Raw genomic sequence first — 22,653 nt, 5'->3', positions numbered from 1 at the left:
AGAGGCCAGGAAGACACTGATGGAACAAACAGATGCTTCAAATCTATCTATCTATCTATCTATCTATCTATCTGTCTGTCTGTCTGTCTGTCTGTCTGTCTGTCTGTCTGTCTGCCTGCCTGCCTGTCTGTCTGTCTGTCTGCCTGTTTGTCTTCCTGTCTGCCTGCCTGTCTGTCTATGGCTCATAGATTGTTTGTTGTCTTACTGGTCATTTGATGGATGGTTCATATCATTTGATGGACAAACCAGTCGTGCAAACTGGAGGTGTGGAGACACGATTAGCTGCTGGTTTTAGTTGTCTTGTTTACACATAGTGTTTTCATAGCTGGTTTGCTAACATTACTTGTAATGCTACATTCAAGACTCACCTGGATTGGTTCTTAGCTTGTGAAGGGACAGGACTTCATGTGATTAATCAAGCTGTTGATGGGTGAGTAAATACCTCCAAACAATTGGCTGGTTACTTCTTAAATCAGGATGATGTAACATGTGGAGGATTGTTGAGGCTTTGTTTAAAATGCACCTCTGACACACTGGCTAACAAAAAAAAAATCCTTTGCCAGTAGTTAGTAAAGCATTTGCTTTTTGTCATGTGTAAATTAATTTTTTTTCAAGTAACCTGTCCAACACTGGTTTCAATATAAGATTAATCTTATATATTCTCTCCTAAAATAAACCCTACAGAGTGTCACGCTTCGTATCATCAAGGAACAAACTGTAAACTACATGAGTCGGTTTGTTAATTATGTGCACGTCATACACGAGTAAGTAAAAAGAAGGCATTAAAGTGCTTTGACTGTATGAGTGTGGGGATCTCAAGAGCACAGAGAACTGTATGTAGGAGGAGTGGCAAGGCCGGAGATCGGTGCCCCTGAGTTATAGACTGAAGAGATGGCATTTCAGTCCATGAAAAATGAAGAGGAGAAGCTCTGACTGAAGAGTAAGGGGCCTCATTATGTTAAGAGAGGCTCTAATGTAGTGTGCAGACAGGTCGATGACACATTTCAAGTTCAGTGCTCTTCAAATTTGCTCTTGAGAAGCTTTGCCTCCGTATCTGAATGTAACGTTATCGGCTCTCTCATGTTTATTTTCCCTTCAATCTACACTTCTTGGTGTGTCCACTACAGATGCTTCAACAAATAATTATTAATTTTTGCATTCAAGGAGTTTGTTTTTACTGGATATTGCCCTTAACTCAGCAAGGAATAGGTGAGGGACAGGTCTGAGTAAAATGTTGTGAGGTGCTTTAATTAAAATTACTTGGATATAATTAGAAATGGCCTAGATCTTGATCACTCCAATTAGACACCTGCAGCAGACAACACACTGTATATTTGTCTCACAAGTGATGTCAACTGTCTTCATGTTTGACCTTTCCAGCACACCTGCCTCTAATGAGGCACTAATTAAGAGTCCCATTAGGATCAGAGAGCTTACAATTAATAGGTCCTTAAATGCAAAGATTTAAGTCTCTGGTGGAACGTTAAGACGCTCAGCAGTCATTGTTGAAGTCAAAATGTCAGCTTATAATAACAGGGAAAAGGCTCTGTCTAACACTGGAATGTCTGTAATTGGAATGAAAACTTAATCAGTATGATCGAGCAATTTTCCACAGTAGACATTTGGAAAAGTACAGGTGTTACTAATGACGTTAAAAATGAATCTGTTTTATCAGTGACTTGAAGTGCTGAAGTGTTTTACAGTGCTCAAACATGCAGTAACAGATTTTTTAGTATTTCACTTACTATGGAGCAATGTTATTAACCTGTAGATGTGCTTCTGTCCACCTGATGAATTTGTATCCAGTAGCCTCTCTCTTTCAGCTCTGTTTTTGGTCTCTACCACCTGCTGAGGGGAATATCTCTTTTGTTAATAAATGCTCAACTATGTTCACGAGTGACTCACTAACTGCGTCTGTCTGCCACATTTGGTTTTTAGAGCTTTTTGTTGAAAACAGTTGCCTGCGGTGGGCAGAAGTGCCGCTATGAGAGCAGTGGCAGCGAACCAAAACGGTAAAGTTGCGGTCCAGACAGCAAAACAATGAACTGAAACTCAATGTACAACTCCTGAAAGCTGAGGGGAGCTCTGTACAGGTTCTCTGCAGGTTCATCACCACAAGCATCTCCAAAGCTGCTTTAAATATGGGATGTTTACGTCACATACAGAAACATTTGACCAATAGAGTAAATCTGACTATATTCTTTTAAACTGCTGTTAAATTGTAACTAGGATTACGACAAAGATCAATTCAAAGATACACTAAAAAGTATTGGGGCACATTGCATTCTAAATGCATGGACAGCTTTGCAGCTAACAGCTTCCACTCTTCTGGAAAGGCTTTCCACAAGCTTTTGGAGAATTTCTGCGGAAATTTTTGCCCAAAGATATTATGAGATCAGGCGCTGATGTCAGACGAAAAGGCCTGGGTTGCAGTCTCCCTTCCATTTCATCTCAAAGGTGGTGGATGGGGTTGAGGTCAGAGCTCTGTGCAGGCCAGTTAAGTTCTTCCACACCAAACTCATCCAGCCATGTCTTTATGGAGCTTTGCTTTGTGCACTGGGGCACAGTCATACCGGAATAGAAAAGGGTCTTCCCCAAACTGTTGCCACAGAGTTGGAAGCATAGCATTGTCCAAAATGTCCTGGTGTGCTGAAGCATTAAGATTTCCCTTCACTGGAAGTAAGGGGCCGAGCCCAACCCCTGAAAAACAGCCTGATAAAGAAAAATCTGATGGTGTACTAATGCTCACATCGCCATGGTGCTCTGTCGGAAGTGGTGATACCATATGATCACTTGAACTTCACTGAGCATTATGTGGTGGCTTAAATATGTGAGAAGGTGAAATTAAAGGGGAGGAATTGAGACAGAATGTGTGCTTGGAGGGGTTTGTGTGTGTGTGTGAACAGTTACAGTATTGTGTGTATTATGTCTGCACCAACATGTTTCCTTAAGCCTGAATGCCTGAATACATCTCCATATCTGATATTGACTTTTCTTGGGCTCACTGACCCCTGCCTGGATAAGCCACAGTATCCTTGCACCCAAATATCGGGTCAAACATTGACATTTTCTTCTTATGCATGACTAGAAAAAAATGTGCACAGTAAAATCCTCCTCCCAGCCATACCAGTCGAAAACAGAATAAGTTTTGTTCTCCCCCCAATCATTAGCAGATAAAGCCCCTCTTTCTTGCCCTTTAATCAAACAGGCAATGGCTTGACATGGCTGGTTAGCTCCTCAATAGAGTGCTCATTGTGCCTGCGCTGAAGAGCTATAGAGGGTTTGTCTGCGAGCAAATCATGGGATCACTGGATGTGCATTCCTCCTTCCCTCCCCCCATCCCTGCCTCTTTCTCCCTCCATCTCTCATCTCCTTTGAAAATCATCATGTTGAAGAGTTGTGTATTTATCGCCAATCTGCATTCAGGCACAGGCAAGGTGGAACAAAGTGAGAACAAACGTGACGACAAACAGGCCAAGTTGAAAGAATGCAAATGTTTTTCAAATGTTTATCGACTGATTGCAGACATTTTTTGGAGGCTATCGCAGTTTGTACACCTTAATCCAGGTCAAACAAGTCTGATTTGCCACTTTTAAGGTAGTGCCCCCCTCCCCAAGAAAAACCCTTTTAGTCTTTCTGCCCCTGGCTCAGGTTCATGGCAAGACTGCCTATACTCCCCACACACCAGTCAGGGTAGAGAATAAGAGGCCCTTCGTGCTTGCTGTCTAGTATGTGATGAACCCTCAGGGGCCACCGCTCACGAGAATTGTACTTTGTCGTTTTTTTTATTTTGTTTTTTTTTTTTCTTCTTCTCTTTTTATGGCTGCTCTTGAGGCAGATGTGCTCAGCTCAATTCAGACGCAGCTGCAGATGAAGAGGAGGAATATCGGGGGGCAAAGCCCAGTGAGATGGAGGAAAGGATGAGGACCTAAGGGGAGGAAAGACAGCTTGTGAAGGAAATAAGAAAAAGCAGATGAGAGAAACAATGAAAACCGAGCTGGTGAGAGACAAAAATAACAAAGACATGAGTTGCAGAACATATAGAGTCAAGTGAGGGAGTGTTTAAAGGTGAGAGAACAAAAGAGGTGGAATGCGTGAGAAGGAAAAAAATAAACAGAGAGGGAGGGACTGAGGCAGACAGAGATAAAAAGTGCTGTGATGGATCGAACTGCACACTTCTTTCCATGCTGCATGTGAGAGAAGAAGAGACGGTTGAGAAACACGACATTGTGGTTTCCCTGATCTAAATATAAGTCTGTGGTCGGACCCACTAACTGCTGTGTGTCTCTATCAAGTGTGTGTTTTTTTCCTGTGCCTCACAAGTAGCCAAAATGCCACATTCACTTATAAACCATGAACATTTCGTGAAACTGCTTTTTTTTTCTTTTCTTTTCTTTTTTTTTTTTTACCTGCCAATTTCTACTATTAAAATTTGCCGATATTATGACTTAGATCCCTGAACTAACTCAGATGTTTGCTTCATATTCCTTGCTCATTAAGCTTGGTATAGACAAAGCTAAAACAAAGACTTGTTTTCAAAGAGCAAATGATTATATTCTAAATATAATCATGCAACAAATTTGAATTCATTATGGAGGAAAAAAAAACTCAAAGAATTTCTAGTGAGGGCAAATACAAGCATTTACATATTCTCCTCTCCGGGATATCCTGCTCTGCTTCCTTAATAATCATCATTTGTATGTTTTGTTGATTAAATGATCCTCCTCATAAATTCTTCATTGTTCGCTGTAAACAACATAGTAATAAAGCTAATGATGTATTTCCTATTTTTTACTGATGCTTTGTGAGTGCTCTAAATGTCCTTGATGTCATTTGCAATACTTTTTTCTGTGAAATCCCATTATTTCCTCATAAACATAAGAATGAGAGGCACATTTTTTGTACAGACTATGCTTTGACAGTGGATTAAAAGTCTCGAGCGTTTGTGTCTGTCTGTGTGTTTTTCCCTCAAACCGTAAATAGATTAGGGGAGAAACACAACTTCCTTTCAAGTTTTAGACCAATTTGAAGCAAAGTCTCATCATTCAGAGCCTTCACTGTCTGCGAAGGTTCATCTAGTGCTTCCCCTTGTAAATATCACAAATCTCATTCTTAATCTGAAAGTTGCAAATGAACAGTTTCTGATTGTTATCTGTGCCAGGCAGCAAAAAAAACAAAACAAAAAAAACCCCAAAACAAAAAACAAGTCTCACAGTAGAAGTGGATATCCGTAACTGTAACTGTCCTAACCCACATGTTAGACAAATACGTTCAGGTTGATCTCACTACTGCATGAACGTGGAGTTTATCATCCCACCACTCGTTTTATCTCTGTCTACCTGCATCTCTCCCTCTGTGTCTTCCAACCTTTCTGTCTTTCAGTCATGTAGGGGAAACATTCAAGAGCTAAATATGTGTGTGTGTGTGAACGTAATGTGCTTATTGTTGTCTTATCAAAATACTGTTTCAGAATAACCACTGATATCAGCGTTTCCAGCTGGCTCATCTCTGGGTGTAGATAAAGAAAACAGAAAAGAATTGGTATGTAGAATTTCTGTTACTAAGTCATAACAGCAACAACAACACACACGGACACAATGCCATTCACCTAGAAAACCACAAGACTCGGTAAGGAAGTTATTAACCAACATTCCCCATCTGTTTTCTAATAAGATGTGTAGAAAGAGAAGGAGTGGAAGTGGCAAGCCAAGCTTATTTAAGGGCAACCCTGCTAAATAGAAAACATGTGCTACTGTTTCTGCAAGTCATTCATGTAGCTTTTAGTCATGAAGTTTCGGGGAACTCAATTTTTGAAAAATTATTCTTTCATTTCCTTTTCTGATTTCTTATAAATCACCTAAAAGATTCATATTGTTGGCTTAGTTTTGCCCTTCAGCGATGTGTCAGTAGTTTTGCACTAACATGCCAGCTATTAACTAACACCTTTTTACATATGAATAAATTATCCAATATCATCTGCAGGCTGCAGCCGATGATGCTCATGCAGATTTTGCCCATTGAGGTTGACTGACAGTTTCGACGATTGGAACTGCCCTCCCGTTACTTTTTCACAAATGAAAAGAAAAAAGTGCATTCTATAAAATGAGATTTATGTGGTTACATGCTGCGTATATGTAACAGCTGTCGCTGTCAAGCTGTGCTGATTATTTAATTGTTATGTACACTGTGGCAAAGATAACGCAACGACAAGGTAATTGAAATGTTATCCCAATCTTATCTGAGATGATTACTTAAACACTACATTTCTAATGCATGTTGAATTAGGCAATTACATGCGTTTAACGAGAGCTGGTGAGTGAGAGAGAGAGAGAGAGAGAGAGAGAGAGAGTGAGTGAGGGGGGAGAAGAATTAGTAGACAATGGAATGGGAATATTAAGTGTTTCAGCCAGTGAGTGTGGGGTCAAAGATCACAAAGCGCTTACAGGCATATTAGCTACTTGGTTATGATAAATTATGACTGTGTTGCTATGGTGACCAGTACACTCATAGCCTGTACCAGCAGGAAAAAAAAAGGGCCTTAATGAAGCGGGGCAGAGAGACTAATGCAGTAGTCTAATGTCAGTTATGTTCTTGAAATAGGTTAAATATGAATAAACAGTTTTTAATGATGATTTTACAGCAAAAACTCACACTAGACTCAGATAACCAGAAGTCCTGAAGGGCCATGAAGGACATGTTTGTCTGCTGTGAACTGTGACCTCTAAAAAGAAGCCCTGTAACCCAACGTGCTGCCGTTTTGTTTTGTTTTGTTTGTTTGTTTGTTTGTTTTATCATTTATCATTTTTTGGAAAAATGTTCTCATAGTTTTATTTGAATTTGCAATCATGAAAAAAAACTGTGTGTGTGTGTGTGTGTGTGAGAGAGAGAGAGAGCGAGAGAGAGAGTGTGTGAGTGCCTGTAAAAATCTGGATTCCCCACTGTCTGCCATATTACTACAATTTGCCACTTACTTGACAATTAGAGGCTAGCAGCTGGATGTTGATTTTTTTGGGAAGTGGTGGGCGCTTGTCGCCATATTCAAGTCACATCCCCCGTGAGCTCATTAAGGATGTGTGGAACGCCTGGCTGATTGGCTTAAAATACCGTAGATGGACAGCCAGGTCTGTGCTGAGGCGGAGGGAGACAGACAGACAGACGGGGAAAGAGAGGGAGACTTACAGAACGCAGTGAGAACAGAAGTGATTGGTGGATGCAGTAAAAGCAGTGAAGAGAAGGGCAAAGCACATGAGACTTTAAACCTCCCACGCTGCCCCTAAAGGAACTGTTCAGCCACTATCAGGTTACCTCTTCGCCTTTTTATGTTTACATGTAGGTGTACACGTTCGAGTGTACATGTGTATCCAACATGTCTGCAGATGTAACGTTTGCCAATATCCTGTGTGTAAATATGCACACACACATGCACACATGCAAACACACGTCACATGCTTTATAATTAGCTGATTGAGCTCTAAATTCATTACCATGAGCGAGTCCTCTGCACACCAATCAATTTCCACCATCTAGCAACGGCTTAGCATGCAGCACTGGCTGTCAATGGCAGATTTAACCACAATGCTGTGGGGACGAAGCACGTGTCCAGCCTGCTGTGGGAAGGAGGGAGTGCAAAGTCTGATTAGAAAGTGTGATGCGTAGGCCCATTTGCATGCAATCTGCGTTTTCAGTGTGTTTCGGTTCGTGTGCATGTGTGCTGCGTTGCATGTGTGTACCTGGCTGCTCTCCTTTAATAGCCACACATCCTGCTGCCTGTTAAGGCTGGCATTTTTACAATCTCGTTTGACTCAAACACTCCCTAATACAAGCAGGCCAACAAACGCCCAGCCATTTCCTCTGTCTGGCTCTCCCGACTCCCCACCATCCCCTTTGTAGTCAACTTTTTTTTATTTTAACCATGCCTGTGGCCTGGCTCTAGGGAAGGCATTGTCTGTCTGTCAGTCCACCACTTTGGTCCAGACGTAACAACTATCAGATGGATTGCTATGGAATTCTTTACAAATAATCGTGGTCCTTAAGGATGAGGTCTCCAGACTTTGGTGATCCCTTGATATTTCCTGTAGTGTCACTAGCAGGATGGTATTTATGTTTTTTAGTGATATGTCTTTACATATATTGGATAAGCTGCCATGAAATATGATACAGGTATCCATCAGCTAACATCTGTGAGCTGGTAAAATGTTTCATTCATTAAATAAAATGTCTCAATATGTGCTAGATTACAGATGTACAGATTCATGGTTCCCTGATGATGAATCCTAATGACGCTGATGATCCTCAGGGTTTGATTTCCCTCCAACGTGAGGTGGATGTTTGTGTTGCAGAGTGCAGCATAGCCTCAAAGAGCTGCTCGCATGGCTATAGACTCTTTCTCTTCTCTTTGCGTGGCCTCAGCTCAGTGTACATATGGTTCAGTCTGAAGACTCCAACAAAAGACTTGAATGTATTCTTTGTCATGTCAGAATGGTGCCATGGTGTCATTACCTCATCTAATGTTCATTACACACCCAAAATAAAGGCATCTTTCTTAAGGTCATGATATTTCCTGTTGAAACAGGAAATATATTGCCACTGTAAACAGTGACGTAATGGTATTATCAGTGAAGGAGTCAAATTTAAACTTCTAATGTAAGAGTCTCTCTCATTCAGTTTTTACCAGGAACTGATTTACAGGGAATTAAAGTTCCTGTTAGTCATGTTTGGCAGGTTTAACCCTGACTAGGAACCCTGCAGGAGATCCTGTGAGTAGATGGTCAGCCATGTAGCCCTCAGGCTATTGTGTCACACACACACACACACACACACACACACACGCATACAAACATGATGCACACCAGGGGACCTGGAGAGAAAAGAGATGGAACAGAAGCTGAGAAATGATTGGGCATCCATTTAATTTCTTTTAGCGTGGTACATCACGGGCTGTAAAAAGGTGTTCAATCTGCAGGTAGATTTTTGTTGTAGGTTTGTAAGAGGGGTAACTAAAGAGGGAAGCAGGAGGAGCTGGAACGTGGGAGTGGGTAAAGTCAGAGGGGGAGAAGGCTTGAGGGTTTATTGACAGATGTTACGACTGACAGGCATCAAGATACAAAGAACGTTTTCCTCAAGCGTTGACTGCACATCTGAAGGAGGTGAGAGCAGTACTTTGGAAGCCTCCTCCAGCCTTCTTATAGCACAGGCCAGCCAGTCACTGGGCCCCAACACCACCTCCACCACCACCACAGCCTCCATCCGCTCTCCCCAACTCCCCCGTCACTGACAAGCTCCTCTGCCACTGGACAAAAGCTGCTGCAAGTCAAGCATGAAAGCAGGGGAGGGGGAGCCGAAAAGAAATTAGGGGTGTGTTGGAGAGAAAATAGCAGGGGGCATGAACTGCCAGCTGTTGTGTTCAAGGCTGCACTTCTCGTGGAGTAAAGAGTGCCAGAAAATTCGTCTTAGACTGGTTCACAATCCCAAGATTTACTTCAGGTCTTGTCAGTGATGGAATTATTTATGAATCACAAATCACAATAAAACTAAATTTCAGCATGTTTTCAGTCGAGATTTCTATAACACTTGCTTTTCTGGTACTCAATTAACGCTCTTGAAGATCAATTTAGCTCCCATTCATGGAGATCCGAGTAAGAAGCAGTGACCCTGGACCCATGCAGGACTTATTGTCATTTTCAAGGACGCATCGGCACAGTGGAGCCATTTTGTCACTGTCATTTGAACCTGAGTCTTGAGAGAAAGTAAAGTGTTTCCTCCAAAGCAACCTTCAGCATTATTCCTGAAGTAATCTGCTGTTCAGAATCAGAATCAGAATCAGAATTTCCTTTATTTATCCCTGAAGGGAAATTCTTGAAATTCTTGTTGCTGTTCTTGGACTTCTTATGTTGGCAAGTATTTTGTTTATTTAAAAGCAAGCTTTATTAAGTCAACCCGAAATCCCTGGCATCATAAAAATGTTGCTTACCGTGTTGCTTTGCGCAGGGGCGGATCCTAAAAACTAATTTACTCTGTTATTTAGGCCTGCCCTCTTTTTCACACTCCTGACTTTTGCTGTTTGCCTTCCCTGCATGAAAAATATTCCTTGTGTATGAAAAATATGTCAATTTCAGAAGTCCAGAAGGATCTTCTAAAACATTCGCAACAAGCTTGTTGCCTTATTGGAATGTATTTTGGAATCCAACAAATCTCAACCCAATTGCCTCAAAAGTTCGGACTTTACTTATTATGTTTATGTATGATTATGTTTCATTGTTATTTTATTTATTTTATTTTTTATTTTTTTGGCTCGAAAATGACAGCATATCTGATTACAACAAGAGAGGGAGTGAAAAGCCAACAAGCCAAATCAGCCCCCTGAAGTGATATGTATTGGCTGGGGAGATTTATTTTTCCTTCTCTTGTGCTGTAATCAAAGGGAGTGGCGCTCCGACTGTGACTCCCATCACCAGAGGCTAATGGCTAATCAAACAGGAGGGATGCCAACCCTCGATGGCTTACTCTAGCTGTCCTGCCCACTCCCGTTTTTTTTATTTTTTATTTATTCAAAGGATCTAAGCTTCACAATTAGCATGCATAGCGTTTCCAAATGGAATATGTTTTAATTGTCCCCTTCGACACACCGAATTAAAACATGGTCCCAAATTTCCAAGTCATAATTTTATCTTTCTGCAGTTGCTTTTTCTCAACAAATTTCTCGCCTTCCATAATGTTCACCCTTTGCAGCTCAGGAGGTGCAACGTTTGCTCACCCTCATTGTCTCTGGCCTTTGTTAAGCGCCAGAGTTCAAGGGTCAAAGTTCAAAGGCTCTCTGACCCGTGGATCTTTTGAAACGCCACATCCCATCAGTCCTCTGGAGTATTCTAAGGAAGATTTGTATGATTAATCAAAAGACTTTCCACCCTCCCAGTGTCCCAAACTAGACACCATCCCACCACGAGCCCTTCCCAAGGCACAGAGTCAACATGGCAAATTAACTTCATGCCTCCCTAACACTTGTTGATTTGTGATATTTCTTGAATTGTAGGTAGTGAAAGAAAAATTATTGTCCTATTGACAGAGTTATTAGCTCTACATGTGTTGTCATTGGGGGATAATCTTACATTCTGTTAGTATAAAAAATACTTACAAAAAGCTGGCAATGTTGATTGTAACACGCTCACAAATGGGTTACACTGCTGCTAAAAGTAAGCACATAGGAGGTACATTCAGAATGATAGAACAAATTCTACTAACAAGAAACCTGCTTAAAATTACAAAAACTCTTTAAAAAAGCTCATGACACCACATGCAGTATGTGCTGAGAGTATGGCATTTATTAAAATCTAACTAAAGTGTTCACAGTCTGGCTAATCTCAAACTAACTTGTTGGAGTTATAGGTTAATGATTAGGGAGCGTTCTGCTGCTGGAGTTCAGTTTTTGTCCTAGGAGTGAAACAGCCTGAATTCAAGATAAATTGGCTCTTTAACTGTCAAGTTGTTTGTATTTAATGCCTTCCACCCAACAGATGCTTCTGTGGCAATATATTTTAATGGTCTAGCCTTGCTCCAGGCCACGGAGGTTCAGTGAAATTGGAGAGAGTCTGGTGAAGACTAGAGTTAAAATTAGTGAAGGAAAAAAAGTCATTATTTAGTGATAAATAAAGTTTTATCCACTAGAAATATACAAAACCCAAAAGAAAACAAGTTCAGAAGGTAGCTAATGAAATATGAAAAACAAAGCTCATCATTTTATGTGCTTTTGTGCCACCATATGACATTTTATACAGATAAGGAACATTAATCAGTATGGTGTGGCATTTGAGTTCTTTTTTTATTTTTTATTTATTTATTTATTTATTTGGATTCAGATGTTGACAGGGTATTTCTCTGTCTCTTAATGCCCAAATACAGACACACACACACACACACACACACACACAGTGGCCCCAGGCATGGCATGTGGGGCACAGTAATGTGGTGAACAAGTTTCAGGACACTCCCCGCTGGTCTCAGTCTGCAGTGCCGACCGCCTGTCGGCCAACCTCTGGCCACCATCTGTATCCCATTAGAGCCACAAGAGGACCGTGGTGCAGAACGCATGAAAAAAAAAATCTACTGTGTTCCCCTCAAAGTCATTCTGCATTATTTAATTACTGGGCACACTCCATAAACTTCATGTTATTAACACAGTGGGAGCACATAAAAGTATATTGGATAAAGCGACATGGAGGCTCAATCAGTCATTGGCTGGTACAAATAGGGATTTGAGGCCAATGCCGGTCAGTCGTTTTCTGTAAATTCTCATTGGTTTGGTGGATTAATTGGAGCATCTTTTCAATCGCAACTGATATTATTTCCTTGGCTGAGATAGACAAAATAAATGCTGCAGTGCCTCTTTATCCAATGAAGAAAATTCATCCAGGTTTCCATTGTGTGTTGGCTCTTTGCATAGTCAAAAGACTTTTTGCCTGTTCATGGAAACTCTACGCCAAACAGCCAGATGAGAGAGGGGATGCAGAGGGGATTAGGGGTCGCAGGTTTTGAGGCCACACTGCATGACCTCAATCAACGCTAAAGGGGAGGTTCCGAAATAGCTAAAACTATCCAGATGATGACCTCTGACCTCAGCTCTGCACCCACCAACCTCTGAGTGAAGTGGATGTTGCCTCAGGCTTTGAAAGAACCAAACTCCTTTATTATGGCCTGAGACTGGACTAAGGATTAGACTTGGGGACCAACCATATATATATATATATATATATATATATATACACATAATGCAAATGCTGTCTATTTTCCTTCCTCACTTGTTTTCTCTGACACTCCACCAACCCTTCCTCCTTCCCTAACAAGCTTCTGTAGTTCACTGACGTCTGCAGGCTGCTCGGTTGCTGAAGTTGCCTGTCTCCAACACTTTATGTTATTTCGATTTGCTAAAAAAAAAAAACAAGAAAAAAACATAACCTGCCGCCTACCTGCTCATACTCTAAGAAGCAAGCCAAACACAACAATTAGCCAACACAAAACTACTATAAAATATGATTATGGTGTGTCTGTGAGAATGTGCATGTTAGACGAGAGACAGAATGACAAAAACGTAGAACACATAAGATAGATATATGAACACATTTCCGCTCCAAATGAATTCATACCATGAAGGAAAACATGATGGCCTGACCAGAATAAATATTGAAGGCGCTGCGTTCCTGTCCAAAAATGGAAATCAGCCGATTGATTTCAGGATAGCAGTGTGCATATATTCAGAAATGGCTTTTATCACTGCCACTGGAAGTCATATAAGGAAATCTAATGTCTCTGTAATGTAAATATAATGCCACTAATCCGAAGGTGCAAGGCAGCCTGAAATCTCCTCAAGCAGGCGTGCAGGGGTTCCTAAATGTGTAATACCGTTAAATCAAATTAGAATACCTCTGTCTGACCATTGCAGAAGCAGCAAGCACCTCACACTGGAGATAATTCAACAAAAACAGTGAGAGGAAAGAAGATTAATTTGCACCAAAATTATCCAGTAGATTGTTTTGCCGAACATTTCCATTTTTCAGCGAGTTGTTCTCGGAGTGTAGGCTTGGCAGCAGAGCGGCATAGGGCATGTCACACCTCTTTTGTCAAAGTAAATGCATTTTTTGTTGTTTGCCTTGGCAGAGGAGGCCATGTAGATGGCATTTCAACCTCCATGCCAACCCCTACGGCAGGCAATGCTGTGGCTTCTCAACAGCGGGGGCCTTTGATGGAGGCTGTCTGGTTCTGAGCGGCGCAGTTGGCCCAGATTGGTTTAATACTCAGCATCTGCTTTTATGTTCTTGAGACGGAGGACACAAAAGAATTTACCCACAGAAATCACAGCAGTCTTTGTACTTGACATCAGTATGGAAGGGAGCATGTCAGTCAGGTTTTCCTCAGGCTGAGATCAGCTGTTCAGACCTTGGAACTCTGACCAGCCTTTATCACAGGCCCAGGGTCAGAAGAAAATGCCTCAAAATACTGCACATTTTAGAGTTTAAACTCTACATACTTTATATTCAGACAAGACAAGTCTAGATAGTTATTAGACTGGTCTATCAGCACCTTTGCTGTTTGACATGCATATGGTTAGAGTGTAGTTAAACCTAAGTTCGATATGCCACATGCCTTTTCACCTCACTGACTTCTACACTCTTTATTACCACTCTCCTACATGCATATAGAACCCATAGCTTTCTGCATTAGCACTGAAATTTGCAGCTGCATGTAAATTATGATCTGTGCAATTCTATAACGCTGGTATGAAGGTAATCCATTGGATACTGGGTTGATACAATTACTGATCACTCAGCTGTGGCTCAGGAGGTGGAGCCATCAGAGGGTTGGTGGTTTGATCTGCATGTCGAAGTGTCCTTGGGCAAGATACTGAACCCGAAATTGCTATCAGTGGCTGAAGACTAAAATTTAGTGTTTTCAGACTAGTAAACCCCTACAGTTTTCAGTCCACAGTCCATGTGACAAATTACAGGACTGTTCTGTTCACCATTAGTTGCTTTCCAGAATTGTGATGCATATTTTCTTCTGTGCTTTGCTGGAGGTTTTAAAGCAGAAAAACACCAGTGTACACAAACACACACACACACACACACACACACACACACTTCCTCAGGGCTGGTCATATGCTTCGTGCTCTCTGTTCTTTTATGGTGAACAGGCCGCCTCACCCTCACTGCCCACGCACACTCCCACACACACATAAACAAACAGTCATTCACGCATATGCATTAAGCCACAAATACACACTTCAAGTGCACAGACAAATACGTTCACAAATCACAAAATGCCTGTCATGAATTCATATTTGATACATCCTTTTTGTGAAAGCTTATGTGGAACAGATGGGAGTTAATAGTGCTGCCAAGTTGAATATCATCCGGAGAAATTTGTCAGATTAAAATGTCACTTCAGAGCAGCGTCTAGGAACCACCAACGTGCAGCTGTGACAAGTGCTGTTGTCACTTTTAGCAGTCATAAGAAACATACATGTGGGTTTGAACTGATGTGGGCAATGAGGGACCAAATGCAACGGTAGAACATGTATAGCTTCATCTTGCTGCTGTTAAAAGAAACTTTTCCGCAAGGGCTTCAGGCTGAATTATTTTTATAAATAACTGTAAACTATTATTCAGATGTACTAATAGTCAGAATTAGTTACCTTCAGACTAGCAATTTCCCACTCCTTAGTCTTAAGCTATCTGGCCCATAGCCTTATATTTTGCGGATAGCCATACTTCCTTAAACACAGGGTTGCTTACTGGCTTTTCCAGAACTGTCATCTGTATCTTGTGGTTTTCATCAGCCAATGTAGTTGGTTCATCACCACATGCTATGGCTCATCATCATCATCACACCTCCCATTATCATGGGACCAAAATTCAACCCATGGGTCGCACTTAGTCAAGTCAATGCACTGATGAAAACTGCAAGATGTTGTTGAAAGCTCCAAAAAGAAGTGTAAAAGTCAGTAAGAGGGCCTTAAATTAAGATAAGTTCAACAATGAGCTTGGTCAGAGGTAAAGAATGAACTTTTACACCATATATGGTCAGTAATGCTATTTTTCGATCAGATAATGGAACTCCAATTGAACTAAAAGCTAAAGATGCAGCGTATATTTTTGCTAGTATAGCAGACTGACCTGGTTTACGCAGGAAATACAGCGCTTATGTTTTGGTGTGTGTCATGTGCACATGTGTCGGCGCATGTGTCATTGTTTATAAAGGGGTGTGCTCCTAAAACTCTTTTCCTCACTTTCTTCACTGCGGGCAGGAGCCAGCGTCCCTCTGATGTTTTTATGACAAACAGAGGTGGAGTGTGGAAGGGAGCGGGAGGCGTGAAACCACAGGAATCCTCAGGCAGATTCTTTGCAGCATTTGACAGTCGCCATCAGACGCTCAGCCCTTTGAAGGAAGTTCTCATCTAAATTCCACGATCCCTGTGTGTGTGTGTGCGTGTGTGTGTGTATGTGTGTGTGCGCATGCGTGTGTGTCACTGGGTTGAGCTACATTTTCAAATTTTCTTTCGGTACTAACAGTGTTTACTTTCCAACTTTCCAAACAAGCAAGACAACAGACTAATAAATTTCCAGTATCTATGAATGATTTTTTACAATTAATCAATACATTATTACGTCTATAAAATGTCAGAAAACAGGTAAACATAATTGTCTACAAATTGCTTGTTTTGTTGTTTTTGTTGTTTCGTAAACCAGATACTGTAATATTTCTTTTTTTCAACAATATAAAACAGAAATAAACAGCAAATCCTCACATCTGAGAAGCTGAAATCACGACAATGTAAGCTGTCACATCCATGATCCAAGTTCCTTCTCTGCACAGTTTTATTAGCCATTTAGCATCTTACACGGCAAAAGCATGCATGCATACAAGCAGTAGTTCTACACACACACATCTGAAATCCAGTTTACTCCCTCTAACCCCTGAATTCCATACATCATTAATACCAACATAAACGCTTACGAGCAAACGTGGTTCTGTACGCTCCCACCTGTGTCAATAGACTGTCAGTTTATTTAGTATTAGCACTGGGCTAAAGGTTTAGCTGTTTTCATGTCTACAACAAAGCTGTATGCCTCGGGGGTACAAGTTGAATAAAGATTACATGTGTCATTATATTAAGTAGCGGCAGCTCTTGTTCTGCACACGGTAATATAGGGTGGCATACATTTTACATGAGTTCCACTGACCGGCTACTGCTCCAAGGTTGCTCACTTCATTTAAGGCATGGACAGAATTAATTAGGTAAATGTCTCAGAGGTTAATCATTCCCCCTCCTTCTCTTTTTTCCCTCTGTACTGTGCTCATAGGCTTTGTTTTAACACACTTACATAGACATGCACTGATTCTTCTCCTCACCTAATTTTTCTTCTTTGTCTTATATTTAATCATTTCTGTTTTTTTGTTCCTTCTCTTTCATTTGTTGGATTTTTTTTTTTAACAGTATTATAACTACATACTTCCATATACTCTCTCTCTCTCAAACACACACACACACACACACACATAGGGTGGTCTGTAAAGCCTGAGGTTAAGTTGATTAATTAACATTGATATAGATTAATTAGCTGTGGTGACACTTTGATCTATGAAATCACATCCATATGTGTAGCCAGCTACAGCTTTAGCATGTTTGTATATGTAGGCAGACGACTGACTGCGCACTTGTGGTTGAGTATGGGCCTCCCAGACTCTTTTGACCCAGCCATAAGAAAGACAGATCTAAGGAATAAGCAAATTAAAAGTAGATCTACAGATGATGGCTAGGCTCTGAAGGTTTGAGGACACTAATGTTCATTTAATTTGATGTAATTGAGTGTGAATTGTGTGTGATTTGACATAAAACGCTGCAAAGTAATTTGGGCACGACAGATGAGGACTGCTGTTAAATCTTTGTATGCCCCTGAAATGTAAAAAAAAGCAATCAAATGATGACCAGTTTTGTATTAAAAAAAACACTTAATGAGTGTTAACAAACACACATTTTCTAAACAAATTACTTGTACAAGAGAACATGACCGTAACAAGTGAGAACAGAGGCTATGCACCCGAGTGCGTTGTGGCGGTTCGGGGGAAACTCATGCATGTGCTTTATATTTAAGACTGGATTGACTCACATTCCAGCTGTCGTCATGCTGCTCCTGCTGCTGTATGTTTATGTATGCAACTTGAATAACTGTACCATAAGAGATCCTATTTTCCTTACATGAACTGGTTAAAGTTCTAGAGGAGAACTGCTCTTCCTAAGATCACAAATCAAAGATGTTTTGCTATGAAAAAAGTGGTTCCAAATAATAGCAAGTCACCAAATGTAAGGAAAGTGACCAGGTTCATCCATTCTTCTTGACTTCTCTCCTTCCATCGCTATCTCCATCTCCACAGCGGAGAGGGTCTTCAACTGGCGGGCGTCATTAAAAATCAATATGGCTGCTTATTTAGAGTTTGAACTGTATGTGAAGGGGGAGCTCTGGGGGAGAACTCTGACAATTCCCCGGTGCTAAGCCCTCCAAGTCACATGCGGTTTGTCAAGCTTTGTCAGAGGACAAAAAAAGAGGCGAGCGAGGTGTGTGTGTGTGCATGTGTGTGTGAGTGCAAAGGATGAGTGGGGAGGCATAGCTACCGTTGTCTCCATGGCAATGATGCTAGTTAGCTAGCTAGCACTTGGGGGCCCTGGAGAAAAGTGACAATACAAGGGACTTAGCAGCAGCCGCAGCTCAGCAGCCGCAGTTGCATTAATGAGATTTTTCACACTTATTATACACACACTCCCAGCTAGGACCATAACAGGAGCGGTCGAGTGCTGTGTGTTCATTGTGCGCACACACAAGGCCCCATTTCCATGAGCAAGCGTATTTAAAAAAAAAAAAAAAAAAGGAGCAGCTCGTGACTGTTTACGAGCAGCCGCACCAATAAACGCACACAAACACAGATATGATGTTTTCTCTTTCAATCAATGTCTCCATCAAACTCTGCTCCCCATTCACAGACGCACACACACAAAAACACTGAAGCAAACACACAAACAAAGACTAAATTACAGAGCCAGACTCCAGGCTCTTATTACAAACCATTATGCTCTTTTATGATATTGTAATGCTGCTTGGAAAAAATTGTTGTCCTCTGTTCTGTTTTCCTTTCCAAGGGCCAGAAGAGGAGCTGTGCAGTGACAAAGCTTCAGAGGCTATAAATATCACGGTCAAATACCGAAATTTATTTTACAAATTATGTGCAGAAGCAGATTGGATGTGCAAAGACAAATGTAGACAACAGAGAAAAAGAGAACGGAGAACACATGTTACATAATCTGTCTTTGATTTTTGTTTTTTGGGGGTTTGTTTGTTTGTTTGTTTCATCCTGGAATAAATTCTAATCCCACACCTGATTTTTTTTGGTCAAATATGTTTGTGAAAGATCAAGCACAAATTTGTCAGCTTTCCAAGGTAGTTCAACACAGTAACTTATGAACTCTCATTGGAAGACTTCATTTTTATCACAGCTGTTTAATGTTTTCTGTATTTACCATTTTATCTATATTGTTTTTTGTGCAATAATCAGTTGTTACTTTGCTGTGACTGTTTCTCGTGTTTGCTTTCAATAACTCTTATAAAAATACTTCTTACTTGGAAAAATGCAGTATGAAGTTTTGAAATAACAAAAGTTTGGTTTGTAAAAAAAAAAATGCATGTGTGCTCCAGTTGCATGTGAAAAGTAAAATAAAAGCAGCAAAATTTCTGTTGATGTTATTTGGAAGGGGGAAAAAAATGTAAATATGCGGCTCAGAAGCAGCTTGGCTTACCAAGGTGGTGAACCCACTTGTTATTATTTAAGAATTCTGTCATTCGACATGACAAATAACAGTTAAATGATCCCAGAGTGTGGTTGGCTTGGCCCATATCATGGCGGTTAAATAGTCTGTGAGTTTTGAGTGGTGAGGGATAGAGATGTTAAACAATCTGTTCTTTACTACTTGGAAAGATAAAATGAACAATCTCTTTAACAGAATCTCCACAAGCCAACCACTGACAAAGAACTGGCATACATTTCACATGTCTTCATGCCTTTTAATGCTGAGAGGATGCCCGTGTTTAAAGTAAATGTAAACGCTCATGTTAGACTTACCTGCAGTGTGTGCTGTAAGTAACAGAGTCTATGCGTGACGGCTGACTGGGCCTGACAGGAAGACGAGGAGAAACACACCGCGAGGGAAAACAATCGTGTGCAAAGGAAATGAGAATCTCATTCTACAAAGGAAGTGCACCTCTGCCGCCTGGCTGCTGCCTCATAGATTAAAGCAGCTGTCAATTGATCAAATATTTGCATTTTCCTCCCCTTTTTTTTATTGTGTGCATTTGTAATCGTGTGTGTTCATGCAACCACACACACACACACACACACATTCAGACACAAACACACACACTCTCTCTCTGAATCAGCTCCATCCATTTTCATTGGGGGATCTCTCCTGACGCTGTGAGTCGAAGTGGGGGGGTGGGGGGGGGGGCGCTGGGGCTTATTTTTGCAGCGCTGAAGGCACATGTCCCCTCAAGGTTAGCAAAGGGCAGGGGCCACAGGGCAAAGGGCCTGCCCTTGTCGCCGTGGTAACATTGTTCTCAGGGGGAACATTCCCACCAGTGTGGGGTTACTAAATCCAGCTAGTGATGCGTCATCACTTATAAAGTTACTTTCCAAAAATGTTTGCAGCGAGTCACTCCTGCTAAACGCATCGAGAATACCAAATGCATTGCCTCCATAAGTCTGTTTCACTGATTAAATTTGTAGCAAAACCCCTTCAGTACTTTGAAGGATGCCTCATCAACGTTCCAGTGCATTTACATCTGTTAAAGTCATTTAGTTTGTTCTGTTATTGTTATCTGTTCCAAATCTCCTGTCTTCTGTCTTTACTGTATGCTGTGTGATAAATTACATGTTTCTACTAAGCAGACAATAACACTTCAAACTAACTAACAAATCAAACAGAAAAAGTGTGTGAAAATGTGTGAAAATTAAATTTATATTCTATGATAGTAAACATCCTATTAATAGAGTAACATTAGCGAATTTAATAAGACGTGACTCAAATGACTTCATTCACTGATCATCTGGCTCAAGTGTCAGGTATTTGTATGTAATCACCATGTAGTTTAACACATAATACACCTACAATATCCCTTAATGTCTGAAGGTATCAGCAAGAAAAAGTTATGTCATGGATGCGTATCCAGACATCCATCTGCTGGTGTTAAAAGATGTCACTGAAGTGTTTAATTCTTGTTCATTATTAATTAGCCAGTGAAGAAACGCCAAACTGGCATGTAAACAGACAGAGCAGTATAAATGAAAAACAATGCTGATTTGAATCCAAACCTGTCAGCAACAACTGCTACAGAGTATATATAGCTCCAACGTCGTCCTCATGTGCTGTTGCTGCGTGTGTAGCCAAAACTGCAAAAACAGAAATAACTGTGCTAATATCATTTTTAGAAATATATTGATTCTAATTGACAAGGTAATGCTGATTACTGTAGCCCCTTTGTGTGTGTGTGTGTGTGTGTGTGTGTGTGCATGTCAACAGAGAGTACGTGTTTACAGCCCATGTAAGTGTGTGCCTGCGTATGCATGTCTCACCTCCTCCTCACCCCTCTCCGCTGAGAGATGAACAGATGGACACAGTAGGGGAGGGGGTGGACTGAGTCTAGCGAGGCGCGGAGAAACAAAAGGAAGGAGGAAGGAGTTTTCTATCTCGTCTCCTTCTTTCCGCCGTAACACAAGACGCCAAGCTGTGCCACAGACGTGTCAGACTAAGAGGTGATGCAAAGATGTCTTCCAGGGAGCACTTGGGTGACAGTGGGACGATGCAGATAGCAACCTGGAGGACAAAGGTGACATTGTGTTGGAGAAATGAAACTGGAAAGGCGCACAGGTGGCACTAATGTGATTTGCAAGGTGCATTTCCACTACAAGGAAGAAGCAAAGATGTATAAACGAGAAGAATATAGCTGCAAAAGTGACTTGTTTTCATGGCAGTATATGTTAAATTTAAGAGTAGTTAGATTCACCTCGCCATGCACGCAGAGCTCTGCTGCTGTTTATTCTCAGGTTCGGCAGATTGAGAAGGTGACTTTCTAGGATATGCAGATCTGGCTTGAATTTTACGGAGGCCCTGACAAATCAACATGCTGCAACTTAAGAAAACACACGTGCTCGCAGCGTCTGGAAAAAATGCTGCAAAGTGAGAAAACATAAGCAAGTACAGAAAGACGCTGCAAGCAGCACAGATGATGGAAACACCAAAAAAGGTGTCCAGGGAACACTAAAAAGTGATGAACACATCCAGACACAGTCATGCTTGGTCGCCTAACAAAAACATTTACCTTTTGCTTATTTTTTGCCCAAAAATACTTACAGCCAACTTCAATAACTTCTTGAGTCACAAACTATGACAACAACAAGCATGTCCAATCCACTTTTTATCATCCCCTGGAAACATTTTTCTCTGCTACTTGCAGCATTTCTGTATTTGGTTGTGTTTTCTGTAAATGCAGCATTTTTCTAAATATTGTGCATATGTTGGTAGAGATGCAGCCCTAATCTGCTTGTGTTTTATGCTCTCAGTGCCTTAGTAGAATTAAAGCTTTTCTGTGAAACCAACTATAATCAAGAGCTGTCACAAAGGCTGATATATACTCAGTGACATACAGAGAAGACATCATAGCATACGTGTGATAAAACCTCCAAAGCAAACTACCTCAAAGTGAGAGATCAGATAGCAAAGCATATGATACTGAAGGTTTGACGCACAGTAAAGATAAGGCCTGCAGTATGACAAACGGGTAAGTTTCAAGGACACTTTAAGGTGACTCAACCTCCTTTGTGGAAAATAAATTCCATCTTTTGCTTGGAAATTTTAGAAGAAGCTAAAATAAAAACACATACACACACACACATGTTTACCAAAAGTTATTCCAAGTAAAACTCTGCCCTCATGAAAATCATTACCCACACTCACTGGTTGAATGTAAATTACACCGGTGTCATACTAGATTGGTTTGACTGGAAAAACTGGGCAAAAGCAGTAACTTGATATCAAGTTCAAACCAAGTTGAACAACTGCCA

The sequence above is a fragment of the Scatophagus argus genome, chromosome 17 (assembly GCF_020382885.2).
Source record: "Scatophagus argus isolate fScaArg1 chromosome 17, fScaArg1.pri, whole genome shotgun sequence".
Lineage (NCBI taxonomy): Eukaryota > Metazoa > Chordata > Actinopteri > Scatophagidae > Scatophagus > Scatophagus argus.
This window is presented reverse-complemented; position numbering follows the sequence as displayed.